The 24,798-nt window shown below is 36.9% G+C and overlaps 1 protein-coding gene across 6 annotated transcripts in view; it reads right to left on the reverse strand.

Moving 5' to 3' along the window:
- The window catches only part of rngo (DNA damage inducible 1 homolog rngo), a 237,730-nt gene extending 213,511 nt beyond the window's left edge, over positions 1-24,219 (reverse strand). For 5 of the 6 annotated variants that reach the window (XM_089593750.1, XM_089593751.1, XM_089593749.1 and 2 more), the window contains exon 1: positions 24,024-24,219. The gene's annotated coding sequence lies outside the window, so the exon portion shown is untranslated. The remainder of the gene's footprint in view (positions 1-24,023) is intronic. The other variant, XM_089593748.1, reaches the window with a different exon arrangement.
- Between the last annotated feature and the right edge of the window lie 579 nt (positions 24,220-24,798).

The following is a 24,798-nucleotide window of genomic DNA, read 5'->3' on the forward strand; positions in this document are numbered from 1 at the left end:
ATTTGAGCATTCTTCAGTTTTTCCAGTGGTGCGTATACGATTCTTTACTGATTTGGCGCCGGAAAGAGGGATTTTCTTTTTGCGAAGCTTGGGGACAGTGCCTTCTTTTGACGCAGCACAGTAAAAAAGCTCTTTCAACAGTTTTCAATCACTACATGTATTTTGTACTAAACGAGACTCATGATTATGTATGAATGAATTAGTTATTTCTAAAGGTAAGTGATATGGGCGAGTCAGTGCTGTAGAAATCAAGAAAATAAGCCATTTCATTTACTTTCATACATTAATTTTAGACTGTGACGGGTTCTAAAGCTTTCGAATACAAAAAAAGAGTTGTCTAGAAGGACTTCAAATTTTAGAACATTATACAAAAGTTTGGAAACCTTGGTCTTGTTTTGGAGATGAGATGAGTTTTAGAAATAACTTTGGAGGCAAAAAGCCTGGAGATGAGATTTAGAATGTTTCTGGAGGTAACGGCAAATGAAAAAACAGAAATAATTGTTCTTAGACAGTAGAGCGTTTCTTTAGTCTTTAACTAATACAAGACAAGGACATATCTATGAACATGGCTTTCCGCCATCGTTCACTCCGTTTACGAAACAATTGTATTTTCGAATTGTGATTTTTTTTGCATATTTTTCCATGACGACAGATGATTTTTCTTTCAAGGAAATGGAATTTAACGGAAATTGACGATGACAAAGGTTTTTTGATGTACCTTTACTTTATTTCGCATGGTTTTTTAAAACACCAGCTCATGGTTGGGTGTATACGTTCACACGAGAACATGAGTTTATAAGTGCGCAACAAGTGAGTGAAGACCGATAGTCGAGCCCAATGAGCCTGCGTCTACAAGCTTTGCAAACAACGAGAACTGCAGCGTACCGCTGTACTAGCCCATCGTGTACAGCCCACCGTACGCATATATATACATTGCTTTTCAATAGCGAAAAAAATTCAGCTTTTCGTAAACAACATATATAGACCCATAGCAGCAAGAAATTGCACACAGAGTGTGTACATATCCTTTATTTTAATCGTCAGTAGCTCTACATCTTTAATCGTAGCAACATCCATACGTTTGTCGGGTTAATAGTTTGAGTTTTTTATGTCAGCATGAGTAAGTTAGAAGGAGGGTTTTTTGACGAGAAGACTGGATAGTTATATCACTCAAAAAAGTTGTATCTTAGTGGAGACCGGTAATTGCAATATTTATTTACTATAATGGTATTACTGTAAAAATTACAGGAAATATGTGCTGCAACGTGATGTAAACATTACGGTTTTTAACGTCAAGTAAAAATTTGTTATATAATTCACACACAGCCAGCTCCAGTGCTGCCGATCGAGGCTTAAAAATTAATTTAAAAAATGCACAGCAATGGCTACCCTCAAGAAGAATGGAAGCTACCAGATCAATCAGTGTCACAATCACGATCCAGATGAAGATTTGCCTACGATAAAAAAAAATGAAAATAGAAATCCATGAAAAAGTGCAGCAGCTAGGTGCTACCAGTGTTAAGGCAGTTTTTTACACTGTTTATAAATCGTAAGTGTTGTTTCTTCAATAAGTACATTAATACAGCATACACAAAATTATTTTTTTTTTCGGGCAATCATACATCATACATTGACGTATTTTATGTGTAAATCACAAACTTTTCTCATTATCAGTATATATGAGACATCACACTAAATCCCCGTCGTACGTTCCTTCCCTCCATACAATCCCTGTTTAATGTGACGTAGAACATGTAGTTTACATGACCATCGCACAGTGTAACAATAGTACATTATGATACAAGTGCGAGGAAGTAAAAATCTCAACTAGGATGAAGTGACAATCTTTCAAGTTGAGATTACTGTCACGCACAAGTTGCGTACGATATTTTTCATCACAAAATACGCGAAGTACTAGTTTTCGCACGCAGAGCAAACTTGTTTTGAGAAAACGTTTTTTTCCCGAATTTGCGGAAATGCTTGATTTTTGCAACCCACACACGAATTGCAACACAACAATTTGTTTGTTTTATTTAAACGTCCAGGTCAAATGCTAATTAAATAATTTCTAAAAAATTGACCTATTTTCCTTACACACAGGTACACGTGACGCAAAACCGTTCAAACCCATCCGCAGCGGCGATCCATCACGTGGCACTAAAAGCTGTGGGCGGGAGGAGAGGGATCAGCATCAGCGATTCGTGTCCGAATCCGCCCTCGAGTACTTCTCCAGAGCGGCGTACGTGTACCCCGTGTATCTCGCTATTGAGTCCGTCATGCTTATCGGCATCTCCAACGTTGGTTCGCTAGCTATAACTCAGTGTAAGTAGGTAGCAGGAGGCAGTTGAGGGAGGAAGGATAGGGTACTCTACCCAACCCCCGATCTTGGGGAAAAACGGTAATCTCCAGCGATATTTTTCGATCCTCTGCTGCGCGATGGCAGCGATTCTCGATCAAAATTCCATCCCTACGATTTTCACCCGTCCATCTGTCCATTGCGATGCACCGTGCCTGTATACCTGAATTGTAGAAAGAGTTTTGTTACTTATAAATTTACGAGGGATCGCGGCACAAAAAAACTACTCAATTGACAAATAACTAATTAAAATCTACCTAAAAAAAACCATTTTTGCTGAATTTATCTGAACGGAGGATGGGAATGAACTGGGTAAAATAAATTTAAAATGCACTGATTATGAGCCACGAACGAAGATATGTTTCGTGGCTCAAGGGAAAAACTCCGAAGAGAAAAACCCAAGAGAAGAAAAATTTATGAAAATACAAACGAGTGAGGTTGAACTATAAATTTTGAGAAAAATTTTCTGTAATGAAGAGTGTGTACTTGTGTATTGTGTGTAGAAAACGTATACGTGCGCGTTTGCACGTGTCTCAAAAAACTCACGAATCGACAAACGTCGCACGGTCCGTGAAGCGGATTTTCACCGTGCTTTACTCGCAGCACGCCGAGCTTCTCGAAGATGATGCAGATGACGATGATGATTAAGTGAAGGAAACCGTGAGAGAAATTAATCCCGAAAAGGTGACTCCCAGATACCCGTGTGCGTGATGATGATGAGGAAGGATGTAGAAACCAGTAGGACGATTATAATATCCAACTATGCCAGATACTCGAGATCGCAGTTGACAACTGGAGACCGCTCTGTATAGGCAAATAGTTCGGAACTGACCCAGCACGCCCACTCAAAGTAGTCGCAAGACCCCCCTTCCCTCTTTAATTCTCCCACCCGCTGCAGTCGTCAGGACCCATCAATCCCTTACACCTTATGTGAAAAGCCAGGAAAAGAGAGAGATAATAATGTGAGCAATTAAGAGAGGGGGAAAGACCTATGACCCGAAGACACTTAATAAGATCAAAAGAGATGGAGATGTAGGTGCATGATAGAGAAGGAGAGAAACGTCTAGCTAATGGGAGTATGCAGAGAGAGACATAATGAGAGTTGGCGCGAGAGCGATTAAATTTAATGACTGAAACAAAAGGAGAAAAAGGATGAAGGTAAGAAAAAAATTTACCGGCGCTTGCATGTGTGAATATGTGATGAATTTTTGTGTAAACTCGGTGTGCTGCCACTTTCGGCGTAAGCGAGGTTGATCCTCTACCGCTCACGAGGCGGTCTACGAGTTTTAGTCGTTTCGACTAAACAATACCCATACTAAACCCTTGCACACGAGCGCGCAGCTCCCTTAAAAAATCGCCCCACTACAAGCTGGGTGCGCTCCCGCGGGTATGTGTACTTGGACGCGGCGACGGTGTGTATAGGGACACTCGGTAAACCTCTACGACGTCGTGCCAATGTCTTACGTACCCACAGAGTAGGCGCACTAAAGCTACTCGCACTGCACTCGGCAACAACAGCGGCCAAGAGGAGGAGGCAGTGAACGAGCGAGTTCTCCATGTACCCACGCGTGAACACGCACAGCTCAGGGGGTACCCCTATCTGTACCTTATCTGCACGCTAGCGGTCAGTCCAACATAACTTTTTTATCGCGTCATAACCATCACTTCCATCGGAAGCATGCAAAAAATGCCCCTGCTGAAAAAATCGAGTGATTTCCACAGCGTGCGTCGGCAGCGATCGTTATTTCAACTACAGGCCTTGCAAGAGTAAGAGTCCTCGTACCCGCTTGTGCACACTACTGACAGTGCTTAAAAAGACAAAAAAATTGTTACATGTTATGTAATTAATAAACTTTCTCAGTACAAATTAACTAAAAAGTAGCTATACAATAATAGCCGGATTAGAGGTGGAGATTAAGTGTAATTACGATTTGCTCTTTGTGTTTATGTTAAAAGGATTTTTTTAATAATGTACAGCAATGTGGAAGTTGGCAAGATATTACATTTTGCATCGATAGGACGTCATCTTTTTACCTTAAAACCTAAATCGTCACTGGTAAAAAATTTGTCATAAGTTAAGGACATTCATGGACTTTATAAGAAATTTCAAGAGGGCTCCATTACATATAAGTATGAAAAAAGCATAATTTACTGGGAATCTCTGCTTATCGTCGATAGTAACGATCACAACCATCTACTATTTTTTAACTGTCAATTTATTGATTCCTTTCTGGATACGGAATTCATTATTTGCTGTGATGGAACATTTGGACTTGTACCAAACATAAAAAATGCGACACAACTTTTGACACTAATGGTGTACAAACGGTAAGAAATCCATGTATTACGTTGATTTTACATGTGTACTTGAAGATCACGCGATCAACCTGACAACTTTTATAATAGAGGTTATGTTAGGAGTAAGATATAAATAAATAACAGTGTCGAGGGTAGCTGTTCAATTTCAAGGTTTTGTTTGTTTAACAGCATCTAAGTAGTTAATGAAAAAAAAATCATTTTATTTCGATTCGATGTGTGCCGATATTTTTTCGTGACAAACAATTCGCAACCATTTTACAGCTCATCGCTTACGTTTAGCAAACCGTGTACCAATTTTTTTGCTTGTTTGAGAATAATTTATGTAATTAAAAATCACCATCAAGCGGCTTGCAGTTCCAGTTTAGGTTTTTCATAAGTAATTATTTAGTGTATGCTAAGGAGTAAAAATTAAATATTGAAACAAGCAAAAAAATTACTCTCTGTTTGGTGAAAAAGATAAGTGGGTTTTAGGAGATTTACTAAATATATAGATATGTAGAAATAGAGAAATTCTGATCACATGAGAGCCGATATTTTGCTTGTTTTAATACCTAATTTTCTCTTTTCAGCTTATACCGATTCACATATCATGAAAAAATGCACACATAACGCTGGATTTGTTAAATTAATTATGTACATGTTGTACAATCTTCGAATATTTTTTCTCAACAGTAAGATTGCTCTCTGCTCAAAAATATTGGTACACAATTTGTAGTTATCACTATTAAAAAATAAAGTTAACTTGGAAAAAAGAGCGGCACGGTGTTTCAATGTAAATTTTTCGAAAATAAGTAATAAAATTAAAATGTTCTCACCAGTGACATATAATAACGTATGGACTAAAACCATCCAAATGTTCAGCACACAGTTCATCAACCTAAGAGCTTTAGAATAGTAGCTAAATATGTAGTCACAAACATAGCAGCACATCGATCATATAGTTCATTACCGAAAAAAATTATCCTTAGCAGTTTGTCTATATTGGTACAATCGAGTCACACCACATCGGCAGCATACATTAGTGCGTTCATAAAAAATCGTTATGAAAGAGAGCTCTCGGAAATAAACTCAACGTTTCATAGAAGTTATTTATGAAAAGTGCTTTGAAAACTAATTAATTAATTTTTAATATAAGGTTGTTATCAGCACCTATAAAAGCTTAGTAAACTACATTACAACCTATCGTAGTTAAAAAAGACACTTTCTAAATTGATTGACGTAGATATATTTTATTTCTTATTCATTCATTAACTAATTAATATGTATAAATTTTGTTTTCTATTCTCTCAAAATCTGAGCTACTTACGACTTTCTGCACCTGACGCTCTACTTAAAAACCATTGTTACGCCACCGCATCTGAGCTAATTTATGTTTTTATATTTACACTAACTTTAGGAGTTCCCGATTGCATTGGCACTAATGACTTCAAAAACCGAAGTAGCCTATGAGTCGGTATTTTAAGGCTTTAAAACCACGTGCCCGGACCTGCAACCCTCTTCTAGAAAGACAGATTTCGAGATGGGCATGCAAAATGCAATGAGGAATATTTTCCACATCAATACGTTTGGTTGTTACTTCCACCTTTCTCAGGTGCGTATTTTGAGCTGTACAGTAATATTATAAATACAGTATCTGTAAAATGAACTTTATGGAAATTATCATCTCTGCAGAGCCGCTGGGCTATTAAAGACAACTGTGGCCGGATGCATATCAGTGGCAAACACTGTTTTTCCTCTCAAAGGTGCACCAACCTATCAAAAACGCCCAGAGTAGAAGAATGTAATTTCTGCACGAATGTATGGCCAAAGCGCACAAGTTTCCATTGCAGCCGATAACGAGAACATGAAGAGCGTATACGAGGGAGGACAACATCCTTCAGAGTTGCATACTATATTTATCATCATACTGCATCGAAAGAAGGAACTGTTCTCTCACTATGCGAAACGAAAATTCTTTCTCCGGTACATGACAAAAAAAACGTATACGCACCACTGGAGGAAACAAAGAATCATTTAGACTGCATTTTATTAGTGATCGCGCAATCTGAGCCAATCATTATTCTTTATCAAAGGGAAAAATGAGGGAAGAAAATATTTTTCATCAGTCAAACGTGCAAACCGCACCTTCACCGCTACTTTTTGGTTATCGTAATAAAAAATAGTACATGTAACTCATACGAAAAAGCTCACAAACCTCGCCTTCGGCTCGCGAACTTCTTGATTCGTGAATTAAAACCTTTTAAAACTCGTATGAAATCAACTATTTTCCGCGCCAAATTCGGGAGGAAATATTTTCTCCCCTCGAACCAAGACAGAAAAAAAATGATACCTGCTTCCAAACATATCATGAAACCAAAAAAAAATAATACCATGCTGTCCAATGAGCTTTCTTTTAAATTCACGTCATACGAATTGAAACATCTACGAAATAAAATTTTCACCAAAAATAATTATGTATATTTTAGAAGTAAAAAGATTTTTTATTGGCTCTATGTTTAAGAAAAGGAATTAATTTATCTGTCATACTTAGCAAAGAATTTTTTTTTTTTTTTTTCTAGAGATGCTTTTTGTCTGCGAATAAGGGAGCGGTGTTTTTATGCCTGTAGGTTTTATGTGTTTTTTTTTTGCAAATGTGAATGGAGAACACGAACAAACATGCTTAATGACAAAACGAATTCACAATATTTTCTTATCTCTTTTGTTTAAGTAATGAAAAATATATGTATTATGGGGAGGGGGTGGGGGTGGGTAATGGTGTTAATAAGAACAGTTAATAAGGGGAGGGCGTTGAATATTTGTTAAACTGATGCTACGTATTTGATAAATAATGCAGTGCAATTTTGTTATCCTACATAATGTTGCATTTTTGTTTATTTTCAGGCCTTGTGGTAGAATGTTACAAAAAAAAAAAAAATTGCCTCATCACAGTACAATAAACGCGATAACCTCCGAAAGCACAAACTATTCAAAAAGTTTGGAGCATTACCATTGCTTCTTCCAGAACGAATTAAAGGATTTGAAATTCTTTGCAATGAATGCAGAGAAAAGTTTGGCTTAGAATTTGAAGAATTCTTCGACTATTTTGAGGATCAGTGGCTGAGAAAAACTGGTGTGGAGGTTATATGCGTGTACAGGGTTATTCTGCGAACCAATAATTTTAGTAAACCACTATATGAGCACGTATGATGTTTTTTATCAATTAAAAGAAATGTAATAATTTAATTCAATTTATTTAATCAGGTAGAGTTGTTTTACATTTTACAGTAAGAAAAAGTCTTAACAAACTCATAAACGCAACAAAGCCCCTTTTTCGCATGCTTCGTCGGATTTTAAGTAAAAAAGAGTCTTCTTGGCTTTATGAGGGAGTTCGATGGACCCAAAAACCACTGCGAAACTCTAGAACGGCAGTGTAGGAAAATGAAAGTCAATGGCACGCTGCCTGGAGGAAATTAGACTCGAAAGAATGGTCAATTGAGAAGTTCCTCGATGACTGATCTTATTTCAAAGGCCAGATCGGTGATGGTAGCTTAAAACACAAATATTACCTTTGGGTACGAAGCTCAACGTCTACGCCCTACGCCTCGTACGCGAAGCACAACATTGTAGCCCTATGGCACAAAGGACACCCTTAAATACTTCACAACTAGATTTGCAGGTGCGAATAACAGCAGTTCTTCACACCCACAGAAGATACAGTGCTCTCTGCACCGTTACGTAAGGCGGCTCAGAAGTAGAGCATCTTGCCCTTCAGATCCAAAACAACATATGCCGTACGGGCGCGAAGTAATCTCCGAGTCATTGTCCACCTCGTCTCGCTCGGACGGCAATTCTCACACTCAGGCTAGAATCATCTATATCGCGGCCCTTGTGGCAAATATCCTAGCAAGTAGACAGATAGAATTAGCCAAAAAATCTTGAAAAGTACAGAAAATTCGTATTGGACAGGAAAAAATTTTTTTTTATAGATTGAAGTGACAGGAATTAATAGCAATAAAATTTATAAGTGAATATTGGGCGCTAAGGTACCAAAAAAAATGGTGAAAATGGTAAAAACCAGTTTTCCGCTTCTAGAATAAAAACTAAGGCTTGGACAAAAAAAAATTAAACATAACAAATGTGCGCAATAAAAAAACAAAGAGAATGAGCCCCAGTTGAGCAAAATCGGTCCAGTGGATCGCTCGCAAATCGCAAAAAAACACGTTTTTTTTGCAAATATTGAAAATTCAATAACTGGCCTTCTGGTAGTAATGGAGAGCTAAAATTTGAATATGATGTCAGTTTTATGGTCCTCTAACTACAGTTAAATTTTCAGATAAAAATATTGCAAACTTTTCGTAAACCGTCGACTTTTGCAAAAAGTGACCTTTTTTTAAATCGACTGGGAGGGTATTAAAATTTTCGAAAAACGTTATAATTTCGGTTCCTATGGATTAAGGAGGAGTTGAACTACAAATTTACAAATTCACAGATCGTTTGATGAAGAATAAAGTTGTTTAAATAATGTATAAAGTTCAGGTACTTTTTGCGCGCGCGAGTGGAGAGGGCAGCGGCTGTAGCCCAGTCAACCAAGCTCTGAAATCGAAAATTTTTTGGAAAAATTATATCTGATGTCATACTAGATGTTTTTGAGGTTGCTGATTACGGAAAAAATAGTGAAAAAATTGAAAATCGTACTTTTCATTTTCAAAACGGTATTTAAAAATGTTTTTCAGCTCGTATCTCGCAAATGGTAAACTATACGGAAAAAAAAAATTAAAACCTTGTGGGACGAAGCATCTACCGATTTCGTATGTTGATTGTCCCTTCTCGCGTGCAAGATTTACAGGTGGTGTGCATGCTATGGAATCGGAGATATATAACGTCAACAACAGACATCATCCTCCTTGCGTCTAGTTGCTCCGCAAGGAGGGGACTGGCGACTTCACGACCAGATTTCTCTTGGCTGCTACTCGAGTAACATCGCTGCTTTTATATTATACTATATTCTGTGTTCTGCAGTAAGTGCTTCATCAGTTGTTGAATTTTTATTTTGCTTCTGTTGGTGCGATATCAGACATTTGATAGTGCTTCGAAGTTGTGTCAGCAATTGGTAAGTGCAAAATACTAAGCGATTTACGAAAAAGTATGAAATTATGTATGAAGTTATAAACGTTTTGGCGTAAAATGTTAACTGGAACACTATTACTATTAGTTTGTCAGCGTGTTCATTATTGTTCCTGTTGTTTATCTTACTTTTAAGGAAGCGCTTTAATTTCGTAATAATATAAAAGTAATCGCGTTGTAAATTGCTGTAAAACATAATATTTGAACACGTGTTGGTGTACGTGGCTTGTTAGGCTAGTCCGCCTTTTCATAACGGTCATTCCCTCCACTATATACGTTGAAAATTAAATAAATTTATCGCGCAATCATTACGTCGAAATTGTCAAACACACAAATATTAATTATTCTCTTAACTTTCTTTATTTTTTATAATAATAATATATAGATTTCCTTATGCATACGCGCTCTTCAACGGAATTCATACTATTACGTTGGCAAGCTATACATTAATTTTTTACATTTTTACATTTTTCAGATTTCTTACGTAAAATGGAACAACATAGCACCAGGATTTGCGTCTTATGCGATGGTGATCTGTCCGTTGGAACAACGTTAGTGGTCAAGTCACGAGGAATGCGAACCTTAATTGATTCGAGCCACCAGCGAAAAGATAAAAAGTATTTAAAATTGCAAAATAAATCTGAGGTAACTGTTCACTTTTCCTGCAGAAAAACTAAAATCTTTGTCTGTTTTGTACTGAAGATGCATCCCCCGCATACGAGGCGAAAGTAAAGAGATCGTCGAAAGATAATCTATCTGTCGTTCGGCATGTAAACAGTAGGTTGTTTAATAAAAATATTATCAATACTCTCAATGAGAGGGGAGACACAAGCAAGTGGGCTTCATCCCTTGGAAAGCGTGTAACTGATGTTAATTTGATCGAAATGCACGCGAGATACCACGCCCGATGCTTGTCCTTATTTTATTGTAAGTCAGTTGCGTCAAACGTTGTCGGTCGTCCAGTCTCAGAATCATCGTTGGAAGTTCTTCAGTTCGTTGTACATTACTTATCGACCAATGATCACGAATGCCAGTTTTCTTTAAAGGATATTTTAAACGAGTGCCCCGTTACCGATCGGCCAGCTATCGGATATTTTGTGGAGAAGCTGAAAACTATTTATTCTGATGATATACAAATTAAAAAACGATGTAATTATATGTTTTGTGGACGCGCGCGACAAAATTCTTAGCGAAGGGTGGTATACTCAACAGAAAGAGAAAGATGCGAAAGTAGAGCGAGAACGAATAGTGTCGACCGCGGCACATTTCATTTTGCAGGATATAAAAGCAACATATTACGATACACAAACGTACCCTGCGCCAAACGAATTTTTAAAAGACGCAAAAGCGATGATTCCCAAGACACTGTCGATTTTTTTAGAAACTTTATTGTACACTGAGAAAAAAATCGATGCAGGAAAAAGAAACAAGTGGGAGAACATTATGATTACTTTCGCACACGGTTTGATATCAGCTGTAAGGCCACGCTCGTTTGTGTCACCCGTTTAGCTGGGTATCTCGACGTTCATGCACAAAAAACATGCATCGAGAAATTTGATTGACTCATTGTCGCATCTCAGGCTGTGCGCTTCGTATGATGAGACTACACTCTTCCAATCGTCGGTTATTTAGAACCCGCAAGGCTATAACTTTCATTAAGCCTCAGTTTATTTTGTCTTCGATAACGCGGACCATAATACGCGCACTATAGATGGTCACAATACGTTTCATTACATGGGCGGTATAATGTGCGTCACTCCGTCTGCTGCTGTAACGTCCGTTGATACCATCACATGCTTCAAAAAATCCAATTTGAGTCGAGACACTGGTACGTTTAGATATTATCCTTTGCAACAGTTCGAAAAGAGTAAAACGCACAGCTTACGCGATGTCGTTATAACCGATCTATACAAAACCAATCCTATTCCGTTTGATGTCGAGTATGAGTCTCGTGATGTTTTATATTTTCTTCGGAAAAGTATTGATGCCGGTTCGTGTGCAAACTGAAACGGTTTTATGAAGGAGTGTACACCTCTGCGTGAATTTGAGAGAACGAAAGTAATAGCTCTACCCTTTGTAAAAGCGCCCCCCTCACAGTACAATACTATTTACACCGTACTCTTGGAAGCAGATAAAAAATGTAAGAGCAACGGTCAGCGTCACACTTTCGTTACGTTTGACCAGCCATTGTACCAGAAGGCTCAAGAAATTATTGCATGCGCGAAAAACACGGTACATGAGGAGAAATTAAGTTTAATTATCATTCGCCTAGGTGATTTCCATGCGATCATGAGTTTTCTTGGAAGCATATGGTTTATAATGGAAAATTTAGGTTTGAAAGAATGCTTTTGTCGATTTTATGCTGAAGGGTCAGTCGACAGAGCTTTAAACGGACACGATTACTCACGATCGGTAAGGGGACACCTACTGGTGCAAACAGCCTTATCACACATTGTCATTGAATCGGCGAGTATCGAAAAAGCTGACGAAGTAACTTCTAAAATTATGGAAAAAATAAACGATGCCGATTTTGAAAGGACGCTATTGTCACCGGATTTTATCGATATGAAAAACACCTTCTTGAGTCAACTTGAAACTTTAAAAAAAAACGGACCAACGGCAGAACTATGCATCTTATATTTCAATTTAGTAGAGATTTTAAAAAAGTTCATACAAGCTGAAAGAACCGGAAACTGGCATATGCACAGAAACAGCATGCAACGCATGATTCCGTATTTTCACGCCACCGGTCATACTCTATATGCTAAATCAGCACATCTGTACTTGCAAGAGATGATGGGTTTACAGAGCAGAATGGATCCTTTTGAATACTACAAATTCACGGAGTTAGGGCATTTTACTGTGTGAAGGACGGATAAGTTCAGATCGGGCGTTTCAACTGATATGATTATCGAGCAATACCTGATGCGTTCTTTGCACGCTGTGGGAGGACTCACCCATGCAACTCGCTCAACTGATGCAGCAGTGTGTAAGTGGATCCTTTCGATGATCGTAACGATCGAAGTTTGCGAAGAAATGGAGCAATTTTGCGGTGTGATATACGAGAATTCACCGCAACATGTTGATCGCAGCAGTACTCGAATAAATCGTGATCAGGCGGATTTGCGTTTACTAATAGATTTTTTCAAAATTTACGATCCGTTTCCAATCACGCCAAACTTAATGTCCATTTCCAGCAGAATCATTGGCGATTCAAAAATCAACTGCCACAAGGCCTTGGAAGTAGGAGTGAAAGCTATGGAAAAAGTTATTGGCAATAATTATCGCGATGTCAAGTTTGAGCGGAAGTCCAAAGTATTATCGTTAAAGGCCGTAACATCGACTATTCCAGTTGATGATCGTCTCGAAGTCATAGATCCAACGCTAATATTCCAACGGATTACCTTAAGTATTGAATCGAAATCGGATATGAAGGAGTACTTAAGGTACGAATTGTCACCGATTTCATTATCAATTTTCGATGAGGCAGGCATGCGGAAAACAAAAAAATCGATTTTATACGATTACTTCAACGAGAATTTGATGCCAACGCACGACGTAGCCTATGTGCTAGATAGTGGTTGGCTGTTGCACCGAGTAATTTGGGCTATGAATGAATCGATCGAGACTATTTCTAATAAGTACGTTACATACGTGCGAAATCACTATAACGGTGATGTTTTCATTGTATTTGATGGGTATGACGATAACTCGAGCACGAATATTAAAACGATGGAACACATGAGAAGACTATTGAAAAATTCCAGTCGTGAGGTGCAATTCAACCGGCATACCAAAATATGTTTTTCGCAAGAAAAATTTCTTGCAAATAAAAAGAATAAAGCCAAACTTATAAAGATTTTATGCAAAGAGTTTGAGAAATGTAGTATTACAACACACGTAGCTGCAGATGACGCCGACGAGTTGATAATCAGTACAGCATAACACGTCAGTGCTAGTCAGGAAAATACAGTAATAGTCGGGGAGGACACCGATTTACTAGTTATGCTATGTCAAAGAGTCCATCATACTGTTTTTTTATTGAAACTAGGCAAACAGCAATCCAAACACGTATATGCTTCAAATTTATTTAAATATCCGGAGATAAGAAATTTAATTCTCTTCGCACATGCATTCGGAGGGTGTGACACCACGTCGGCATTTTTCAAACAGGGCAAAACAAAAATTATTAAATTGCTGTTGCAAGATGAAACGACGCGAGAGCTTGCAGCTATTTTTTACGACCACTCAGCGCCTCCCGCAAAAATTATCGAGAATGGAATTCAAATTATAGCGAAATTGTATGGTGGTCCAAATGTTTTGCACACACTTAACGAGCTGAGATACATTTGTTTTTGTAAATCGGTGAACAGATCGTCCTTTCAACTGCGTTGTCTACCACCGACGGAGGGAGCAGCTGGACAGCATTGCCTACGGGTGTACTTGCAAGTCCAAAAGTGGCTTGGAATGAAAATAAATCCCTTAAATTGGGGGTGGAAAATGACAGACAACGGGTTGATTCCAATTTACTCAAATGAAGCGCTTCTCCCAGCAGATGTTCTTAAAAAGATTTCATGCCGATGTGTGAGCGGGTGCAAGTCTAATTCTTGCGGCTGCAGGAAACATGGGTTATTTTGCTCTAACTTGTGTTACTCATGTCATGAAGAAACGTGTAGTAATGTAGAACCTGTGCACTTGACTGTAATCGATGATACACATGCTTTCGACAGCTTTGACACTGTAGTGCAACTAGATGAAAGTTTCGTGAGAGGAGTTGAGAATGAGCAAGAGAACGAAGAAGACATGAATGAAGAAGAAGTGGAAGAAGAAATAGAAGAGGAAGAAGTGTCACAGGACGTAGATGACAGTATCTCAACTGAATATGTTGTAACATCTAAGAGACACAAATCATGTCATGATATGCCATAATACAAAATTTATAATAATTCATCACGATAATGTTGTTGTATTCGTTGCTTTTATTTATTGATTCCACACTGCGTATATCCTACAGATCCTACAACTTTCACGTGCATTATTGCTGATATTGTCAATAAAAAATAATGTACTACTTCATATTTTAAAACAAAGAGAAATGATTTTTTTATGTTCCGTTCCAGGGATGTTAATTAAATTAAATTTTTTTCTCAAAATCTTGCACGCGAGAAGGGACAATCAACGTACGAAATCGGAAGATGCTTCGTCCCACAAGGTTTTAATTTTTTTTTCCGTATAGTTCACCATTTGCGAGATACGAGCTGAAAAACATTTTTAAATACCGTTTTAAAAATGAAAAGTACGATTTTTAATTTTTTCACTATTTTTTCCGTAATCAGCGACCTCAAAAACATCTAGTATGACATCAGATATAATTTTTCCAAAAAATTTTCGATTTCAGAGCTTGGTTGACTGGGCTACAGTCGCTGCCCTCTCCACTCGCGCGCGCAAAAAGTACCTGAACTTTATACATTATTTAAACAACTTTATTCTTCATCAAACGATCTGTAAATTTGTAAATTTGTAGTTCAACTTCTCCTTAATCCATAGAAACCGAAATTATAACGTTTTTCGAAAATTTTAATACCCTCCCAGTCGATTTAAAAAAAGGTCACTTTTTGCAAAAGTCGACGGTTTGCGAAAAGTTTGCAATATTTTTATCTGAAAATTTAACTGTAGTTAGAGGACCATAAAACTGACATCATATTTAAATTTTAGCTCTCCATTACTACCAGAAGGCCAGTTATTGAATTTTCAATATTTGCAAAAAAAACGTGTTTTTTTGCGATTTGCGAGCGATCCACTGGACCGATTTTGCTCAACTGGGGCTCATTCTCTTTGTTTTTTTATTGCGCACATTTGTTATGTTTGATTTTTTTTTGTCCAAGCTTTAGTTTTTATTCTAGAAGCGGAAAACTGGTTTTTACCATTTTTACCATTTTTTTTGGTACCTTAGCGCCTAATATTCACTTATAAATTTTATTGCTATTAATTCCTGTCACTTCAATCTATACAAAAAAATTTTTTCCCGTCCAATAGGAATTTTCTGGGCCAGAAAGCTAAGTCTATCTGTCTAAATTACAGTTTTATAAGATTTGTGGGAGACATCTGGTAATTTCTACCTTTACAGATATCATTAGGAAGGTGTTCAAAAATGTACAAGATGTCTTTTAGAAATCTTATAAACCTGTCTTCGTTGGGAAAGCTATTACGAAAACGTAAGTAGAGTAGATAAACAAGTTTATCTTAATTTAAAGACTAAAAAAAACGCTTCTTTGACACATTAATAATAAAAATGAGGCCAACAAAAAAATTGACGAAAAAGGAGGCTACTTCGTTCTGAAAAAAAAAATGATAATAGGCGTTACAATATTTTAAGGAAAAATTTTATTGTACTAATATAACTGTAATGTAGAACAATTTATTTTTGGATATTATACTACATGAGAAACCTCTATAATTCCCAAATACAATAGCCCCTATTTTTACGAATTCTTTGTTATTCCCCTCTTTAGTCACGTTCCGAAGACAGCAACCTTTTTTATTGATATTTCGAAAACACCTAACCTTTTCTTCAAAAAATTCAAATTCATCCGTGTACCTACTCTGTCAAAAACATAGGCTATTCCATTGAAATCCAATTATTTTAATATATTGTAGGATAAGCATTAAGTAATGTTCAGGTAACCATTTTCGACGTTCTTGCTGATGCTGATAATCAAGATGTAGTTCAGTCAAACGATGCATTAAATATTGAGAATGCACTAATGATAATCATCAAAGAAGATTCAACAGAAAATACACTATCAAATACCATCAAATTTGCACAAACTCTAAAACTGAAAGATAACGCGTTTTACTTTATTTAACTTTAATGGAAAAATTTAAGTTGTAATTATAATAAGGCACGTGTTCATGAGAAAAAAAATAAAGAAAATAAAAAAAATCCAAGTTGTCTTGAAAACGAAAAAAGCACTAAAATAGTAATGTCACCTAAAATAATTTTAGTTCAACGTATGTCTTAAAAAACAATGGAAGGTGTTATTCAAGAAAATTCGTGTTCTCATTGTAAGCGTAAATTATATCATTGATTGTGTAAATACGTAAATAAATATAATACTGCACTTAAATGCGAGGCAATAGTTTAAGTATACGGTTTTGCGCACTTTACTACCCAAATCACGGACTACTTTAACTTAAAGTACTCGTGTAAAGAATTATCTGAAAAAAGGTCCTAAGGTAGTAGGTTATGAGAAGGATGATTTCTTGCCATCGTTTTTCAAGCGCAAAAACCCTGTCACTTTCGCCAATCTACGCAGCAAAGATTGAGCGCAGACATTCTGTATCTTTCGCCGACTTATGCAGCAGATATCAAGCACTACAGCCTGTCGCTTTCATCAATCTATGCAGCAGAGATCTGGCGCAAGAATTCTATTACTTCCACCGATCTACGCAACAAACATCGAACGCAAAAACCTGTCTCTTTTACCGATCTATGCAGCAGATATCAGGCTGTCTCTTACGGTGACTTACACAGCACAGACAAAGTACTACAGCCTGTCTCTTTCACCAACTTATGCAGCAGAGATTTAGCACTACAGCCTGTCTTTTCCACCAATCTGTGCAGCAAAGATCGTACCCAAAAATCCTGTATCGTTCGCCGACTTATGCAGCAGAGATCGAGCCCAAAAATCCCGTTCTTTTCGCCAACTTATACAACAGAGATTAAGCACTACAGCCTGTCTCTTTTGCCGATCCACGCAGCAGAGATCAAACGCAGCATCTTGTTTTTTCTACCAACTTATGCAGCAGAGATCAACTCTAAATTTTGATCTCTTTTGACAATTTACGCAGCAAAGATCAAGCGCAAAAAACCTGTCTTTTTTGCCGACTTATGCAGCATAGATAAAGCACTACAGCCTGTCTGTTTTACCGATCTATGCAGAAAAGGTAACGCGCAAAATTCCGTTTTTTTCTTTAAACTTATGCAGCAAAGTTTCTTTCGCAAACTTATTCGGCTAAGATCCGGCGCAAAAATTTTGTCTAATTCACCGATCTACGCAGCAGAGATCGAGCCTAAAAATCCTGCCTCTTTCGCCAACTTATGCAACAGAGATCCGGCGCAATGTATTTGATTCTTTCGCTGATCTACGCAGCAGAGATCGAGCACTACACCCCGTCTCTTTCACTTATCTATGTAGCAGAGATCGAACCCAAAAAATCCTGTATCTTCCACCGACTTACACAGCAGAGAATAAGCACTACAGCCTGTTTTTTCGCTAATCAACACAGCAGATATCGACCGCGAAAATCCTGTTTCTTCCGCCTACTTATGCAGCAGAGGTCTAGCACAAATTCTGTCATTTTTGCCAATCTACGCAGCAAAGGTCGAGTGCAGAAACCCTGTCTTTTTCACCGATCACCGATGCCTGAAGCAGAATTCAAGGGCTACAGCCCGTCTCTTTTGCCGATCTATGCAGCAAAGATCGAGGGCAAACATCCTGTTTTTTTTTGCTAACTCATGCGGCAGGAATACAGCGCAAAATATTTGACTCTTTTACCGATCGACGCAGCAAAGAAGAAGCGCACAAAACGTGTTTCTTTCGCCGATCTACGGCAGAAATCAAGCACTACAGCCTGTCTTCTCCACTAATCTATGCAGCAGAGATCTAGCGCAAGAGTCCTATTCCTTCCGCCAACTTATGCAACAGCGATGCAGCGCAAAAAACCTGTCTATTTCCCCAATTTACGCAGCAGAGCTCGAGCCCAAATATTCTGTATCTTTCGCCGACTTATGTACTAGAAATCGATAACCACAGCTTGTCTCTTTCGCTAATCACTGCAGAAAAGATGGAGCGCAAAAAATCTGGCCCTTTCCGCTGATCCATGCAGCAGAGATCAAGCCTAAAAATCCTGTACCTCTCGCTGCCTTATGCAACAGAGATCGAGCACTACAGCCTGTCTCTTTTGTTGATTGATGCAGCAGATATCGACCGCAAAAATGCTGTTTTTTTTGCCAACTCATGCAGCAGAGATCCAGCGCAAAAATTCTGTCTCTATTGCCGATCTACGTAGCAGAGATCTAGCGCAAAAATTCTGTCTCTCTCGCCGATCTGCACAGCAGAGATCGAGCTCAAAAGACCTGTCTTTTTCGCCAACTTATTCAGCAGAGATTGAGCACTACAGTCTGTCTCTTTTGCCGATATATGTAGCAGAGATCGAGCGTGAAAATTCTGTTCCTACCACCGATTTATGCAGCAGAGATCCAGCGCAAAAATTCCGTCATTTCTACCGATCTACGCAGCAACGATCAAGCGCAAAAACCCTGTCTCTTTTAACGATCACAGATCCCTGAAGCAGAATTCGAGCGCTACAGTCTACCATCTTTCCGATTTATGCAGCAAAAAAAAAAGCACTGCAGCCTGTCTTTTTTGCCGATCTATGCAGCAAAGATCGAGGCCAAAAATCTTGTCCCTTTCGCCGACCTATGCAGCAGAGATTGAGCACTACAGCCTGTCTCTTGAACTGATCTATGCAGCAAATATCGTGCCCAAAAATCCTGTATCATTTGCCGACTTATTTAGCAGAGATAGAGCATTACAGCCTGTCTCCTTGGTTGATCTATCCTACAGTTTGTCTCATTTACCGATTTATGCAGCTGAAAATAAGCACTACAGCTTGTCTCTTTTGCTGATATGTTTAGCGCTACAGCCTGTTTCCATAATGATATCTGCTGCTTGGTGGTTGTGATAATAATCCTTTGGCATAACATGTAATTTCCTTGTGTACTTCGGTGGTTAAGGCTTTTGATTATGATCTACGGTAGCACAGTGTCTAGTAGTACTGTAAACTAGAACTTTTTGCGGAATAGAAAATGTAATTTTTCAGTTAAACAAAATACATTAACTCGGACAGCAACGTAAACTTGTTAGATTTCTTGGAAATTACTTGGCGGATTGATTTTTGTTTCATAGAACTCGTTTGTCGTACGCCGTGCGCTTGGGACACAATAGAATAGGCCACGAAATCCTACCTGGTGTACGGATTAACATGTTTTAATAATACAATTCGTTTTAAACCTTCCTTATGTTTTATATCTCGTAATAAAATGTTTTTGTAGTATTATATTATCGTTGAACATATTCCGCTTGCTATTAAATAGTTTTGTACTGTGCGAATATTGTATAAAACATATTAATCGTAATTAAGAAACACTCTCACTTAGCTATTATTCAAAAAATTACGTATTAGTTATGAGCAATCATTTATTTAATTTTAATTATTACTACAAGAAATATATGTAGTAGGTTTTTATACTCCTAATAGAATAGTTCGAAAAAAATGTATTTTAAGACAATCTCACAATCATTTTTATATTCTTGAAGAAGCCTAATTTATTTTATAAGAAATTCTAATAATCCTTAGCATTTATCGATAATTTTCGATAATTTATAGTGAAAACGTTCAAAAAACAAAAATTATTATAAAAAATTACTTCGTTTTTATTCAAAAAACTTAAAAATTATTAGATAGTACTGAACATTATCGAACATTATCGGAGATTTTTGATGATTATTATTTACCTTTTAAAGAAACTTTTGCCATGTACCCTTTAATAAGAAATAAGTTATTTCTTTTATAAATTATTGATTTCCTTGAACTATTTCAAAAAATTTCATACCTGAAAAATCGACTATTCGACATCTCTGATTGCATAAAGCCTTCTATTTCAATTCTGATGAGCAAAATTGAAGCAATAAAATTTGGCGAAAGGACTTCCCAAAAAAGTATTATCACTTTCTTGTGTACTTATCAACTATTTTTAAGCGTCTAGTACGTGTTCTTTCGTAGGTGATCAATTTTCGTTGAATGCGTAGTAAGTTTTAGATTACTCATGCCTTAAAGCGTTACATGAAAAATAAAGAAGCGTTTTTCCAATTAGTTATAATATTTGAATTTCATTGAACAAGCGGGCTGAGTCATTAGCATATACGCAGTTCGATATTTCTCATTTAATATTAAAAATCGAAGAAGCACGGTGATATTAACTGTATTACACACGTTTATTACATCATCTCTCATTCGTTGTTTAATAAGGATTTGAGAAATCTGGAGGAGGGGGGGTAGGGGGAAATTAGGCAATTTTCGCTGCGAGGTCGCCTAAACCCTCCTCGAGGAGCATTGCATGGTGAAAAAGCACATGTGAAATATCACAGAGGTACTTGCCCGGAAAGTCGCACTGGCCGGGAATCGAATCACGATCTCCCGTGTACAATCCACGACCTATAGCCGAGTGAGCCACCGCGCGCTCGTTATTATTTATAAATGAGTATTTCTTAATGAGGATTATTTATTAATCATTAAATAAGAACACCGAGTCATTATGATATGTACGCATCATTAGTTAGTAGTTATTTATTATCACAAATTATTTCTGAGGTGTTATCTAGTTTTTCGCGTTTTTGCCCATGTAGCCCATTTGAATCTCGCACCAGGGTTGGGACGGCTGTTTGGTCGACAAATTCGTAGCATTACTTTACCATACTTAATGAATTTTCAGAGGGTGGACAGATCTCATGTAGTGTTACCAACTTACAAACTTTTTCGGAAGGGTGACAGATCTCATGCACTTCTCTCTTGTACCCCCCTCCAAACGTGTAGTCAACCTCCTTAACACTAAATCACATTTACCCACGCCTGAATACCTGTGGGGCAAGGAAAAAGGTCTGGAAAAATCTCTGAAGGAAAATTTTATAGAAAAACCCGACCCGAAACAGGTAGGGTCTCATAGTAACTTTTTCCGATAAAAACAGTTTTTGAAAAAATCTGCTTTCACCGGGAATCGAACTAACGACCCCTAGAACGGTATTGTTTCAGTACTGAACATGCTTACTACTAGTTAGAGCAATGATGCGTAATTATAGCATTAGCAAAATAACCGGATGGCACTTGGTAACATTGCAGCAGAAGCGATTTCCAACCTTTCGTCCATTTAAACTAATGCTCCCTATTCATCGAGAACCGAGATATGGGGCGATGAAAAAATTATTTAAATTTATTTTTAAAAGTAGTTCCGTGTTTTAAATCAGCCGGTACGTTTCGGCTGGCAAAAATTGTGTGATATACGTTAGGTGTAACCTTTCTGTTAATCGTAGTTTGATTCGGTAAACAAGCAAAAAAATTTTTTTTTTTTTTCATCGCCCCATATCTCGGTTCTCGATAAATGAGGAGCATTAGTTTAAATGGACAAAAGGTTGGAAATCGCTTCTGCTGCAATGTTACCAAGTGTCGTCCAGTTATTTTGCTGATGCTATAATTACGCATCATTGCTCCAACTATACCGAGCCAACACAGCTCCTTATATTAAATATGATCATTACCAACGAATTATGACATACATTAAATTATACATGAATACTTGACGAAAAATTTATATTTCATTTTTTGGCTTGTATTTACATTCCTAATTTATACATTGTGATTATTACACTAATAACATACTACACATTTATACGAAAATCCTCGCAGCTTCTATAGTCCTTATGATTTGGATTTAAGACTCTTACAGAGATTAAATAAAAATTTTTTTATACGACACATAGTAGTTACAACCCCTTGTAACTTGGAGTAAAGATAAAAAAAGTCCTGTAACGAAATTAAATTAAGAAATGAATTATTAAGCTATTCCTAACAAAAATATTATCATTTAACTGTAAAATAATCATAACATTTAGATTCAAAAAGAGAAATTCTCGAGCTATACGTAAAAATCATTTAGAAATTTTATTACTTAAAATTACCACTTTCAATACATTGGCACTAAACTCCCTAAACAATTTTTTTTCGCCTTTTATTGTAAAAAACTTTACGTGTTTGAACAATTTCTTGATACTTCCAAGAATTATTTTTAAAGGTATTATTGCTTCCACTCCACTTTGAGAAAATAATTTAACTGACTTAATGATCTGCAGTGTAAAAATATTGTTCTGAATTACCCTGATCAATTGTTAGGTTTCTTTTTCTCCTTTAACAAAACATATTTTCCATTACTATTGTGCTAAGACAATTGACACGTGTTTCGGCATTTGTACTAAAAAGCATTTTTTCGTGAGGTACATAAATAAACGGTAATATTATCAAGTTAAGTAGCTAAAAAGGTACTCCATTTCCAAAGGTTATAATTTATCTTACATATAGGCTGTGATCAAGCCCTATGGATTACATAAAGTTTAGTACCAATTGTTGGTGATACTAATCAAAAGTTTTAGCAGTTGAAAGAGAAATAACGTTTTTTCAACAACTATTGACACCATGTCATTTTTGATTGGTTTTCATTACTCTTCTTTCCACCACAGTAACTTTCGATGTGCGGCACCAACTTAAACAAATTTAAATTTTAATCAATCATGATAAATACCATCTTTTGTATAAGCTTGATAAGTAGACTTCTGCCATCTACACAGCTCACCCACACATACTACAAACATATTATATACGAATTTTTTCCATGCTACAAACATATATATGTATACGTATTCGAAAATTGACTTACACAAAATGTCATATTATTGGATCAAATAACTTAATAGTAAAATCGCTTTGAGTACTTGATTTAAATAATATTCAAGACGAAAATACCATGAAAAACGATTTTTTTCTCAAACCCATATTTAAAGTCATTTTGAGTCAGTTACAGCAAAATCATCTAAACATATATGAAATTAAAAACTGAATGGAAAGAAACAGTAAATATTTCATAATCTTATCTAAAATAAGGTTGTACTCAATCAGATGGACTTTCGTAATTCTATGAAATTGTCAGCATGTAGTACATGTGTCACGCTTATTTTTATATATTCAATAGTACAATAGAATTTTGACCAATTAATTGTATAAAAATGATAATTAACTTATCTGTTGGAGTTTTAAATATTATCAAAATAAATTACCCATAACAGTTAAGTGGTACTTAATCAACTTTTGTTCAAATTAAATAAAAATGCACTTGTCATGTAAAAGCAGCACAGCATTACTGTACATCTTTATTAACTCTACAAATAACTTAACTCGTCAATAATTTGATTACACTATGTAAAAAAATGGTTTAAACAATTAATTGTGCAGATAACTACATACTAGCTTTTGGTAAGCCAGTCGAATTATTCACCAAAAATAAATGTCATGTTAACTAGACTTATGATACATAAATTTTTGGGCAAAATACAGCACTATTTTATGTGTTTCATACCTTGAACTTAGCAAAATGCTACAATTTTCAAATCACCTTTTCAAACCCTCTATCTACCCCTACTAAATGTATTTTAAATCCACTCGAAAAGAATGTGTATAATTATTTAATATCCCTACACAAATAACTTTTTTTTTCCAGATAAAATTTTCTTTCCATAACTAACATCTAAGGCTGCAGTCACATGGAATGCAATAAAGCGTGCAGGACAGAATTGTCCCCGTAAGGCCGCAGTCACATGGAGCACAATAAAGCGAGCAGGATAGGAATTTCTCCATAAGCGGCTGTGTTGAAGTCTATTGCGCCGCGCAATAGGACTATCCTGCAGCGCAATAGACTTAACACAGCCGTTTACGGTTTGTGGGAAGAATTCTATCCTGCTCGCTCTATTGCGCTTCATGTGACTGCAGCCTAAAAGTTCGTAGGTTCGTAACAAGCATCCCGGCAAGGGATGCGTTCCGTAAGCACTGGCCGTTTAATCTAAGTATTTAAATAATGTGTAAGTAACTTATTAGTGTGAGAGAGATAACATGTCATACTTTTCCTTTTGCACTTCAATATCATCTAGGATACCGAATACCGAGATATTTGAAGATTAACTGCTGGAGCTTACGGAACGCACCCAAGAAATGACCGCTAGACGGCCGTAGCTCAACACCAGGCCAGCGCCAGATGGCCTGGACAGGCCCTGGCCAGTGTCGTAATGAGTTTATCGAAACGGCATGGGGTTGATGGGGTGTAATCCGCAATCACCACCAGCAGTTACACAACGTTA

This window comes from Copidosoma floridanum, unplaced genomic scaffold, assembly GCF_036245765.1.
Source record: "Copidosoma floridanum isolate Cflo_tuat_1 unplaced genomic scaffold, Cflo_Japanese_pri ptg000020l, whole genome shotgun sequence".
NCBI classification, from domain to species: domain Eukaryota; kingdom Metazoa; phylum Arthropoda; class Insecta; order Hymenoptera; family Encyrtidae; genus Copidosoma; species Copidosoma floridanum.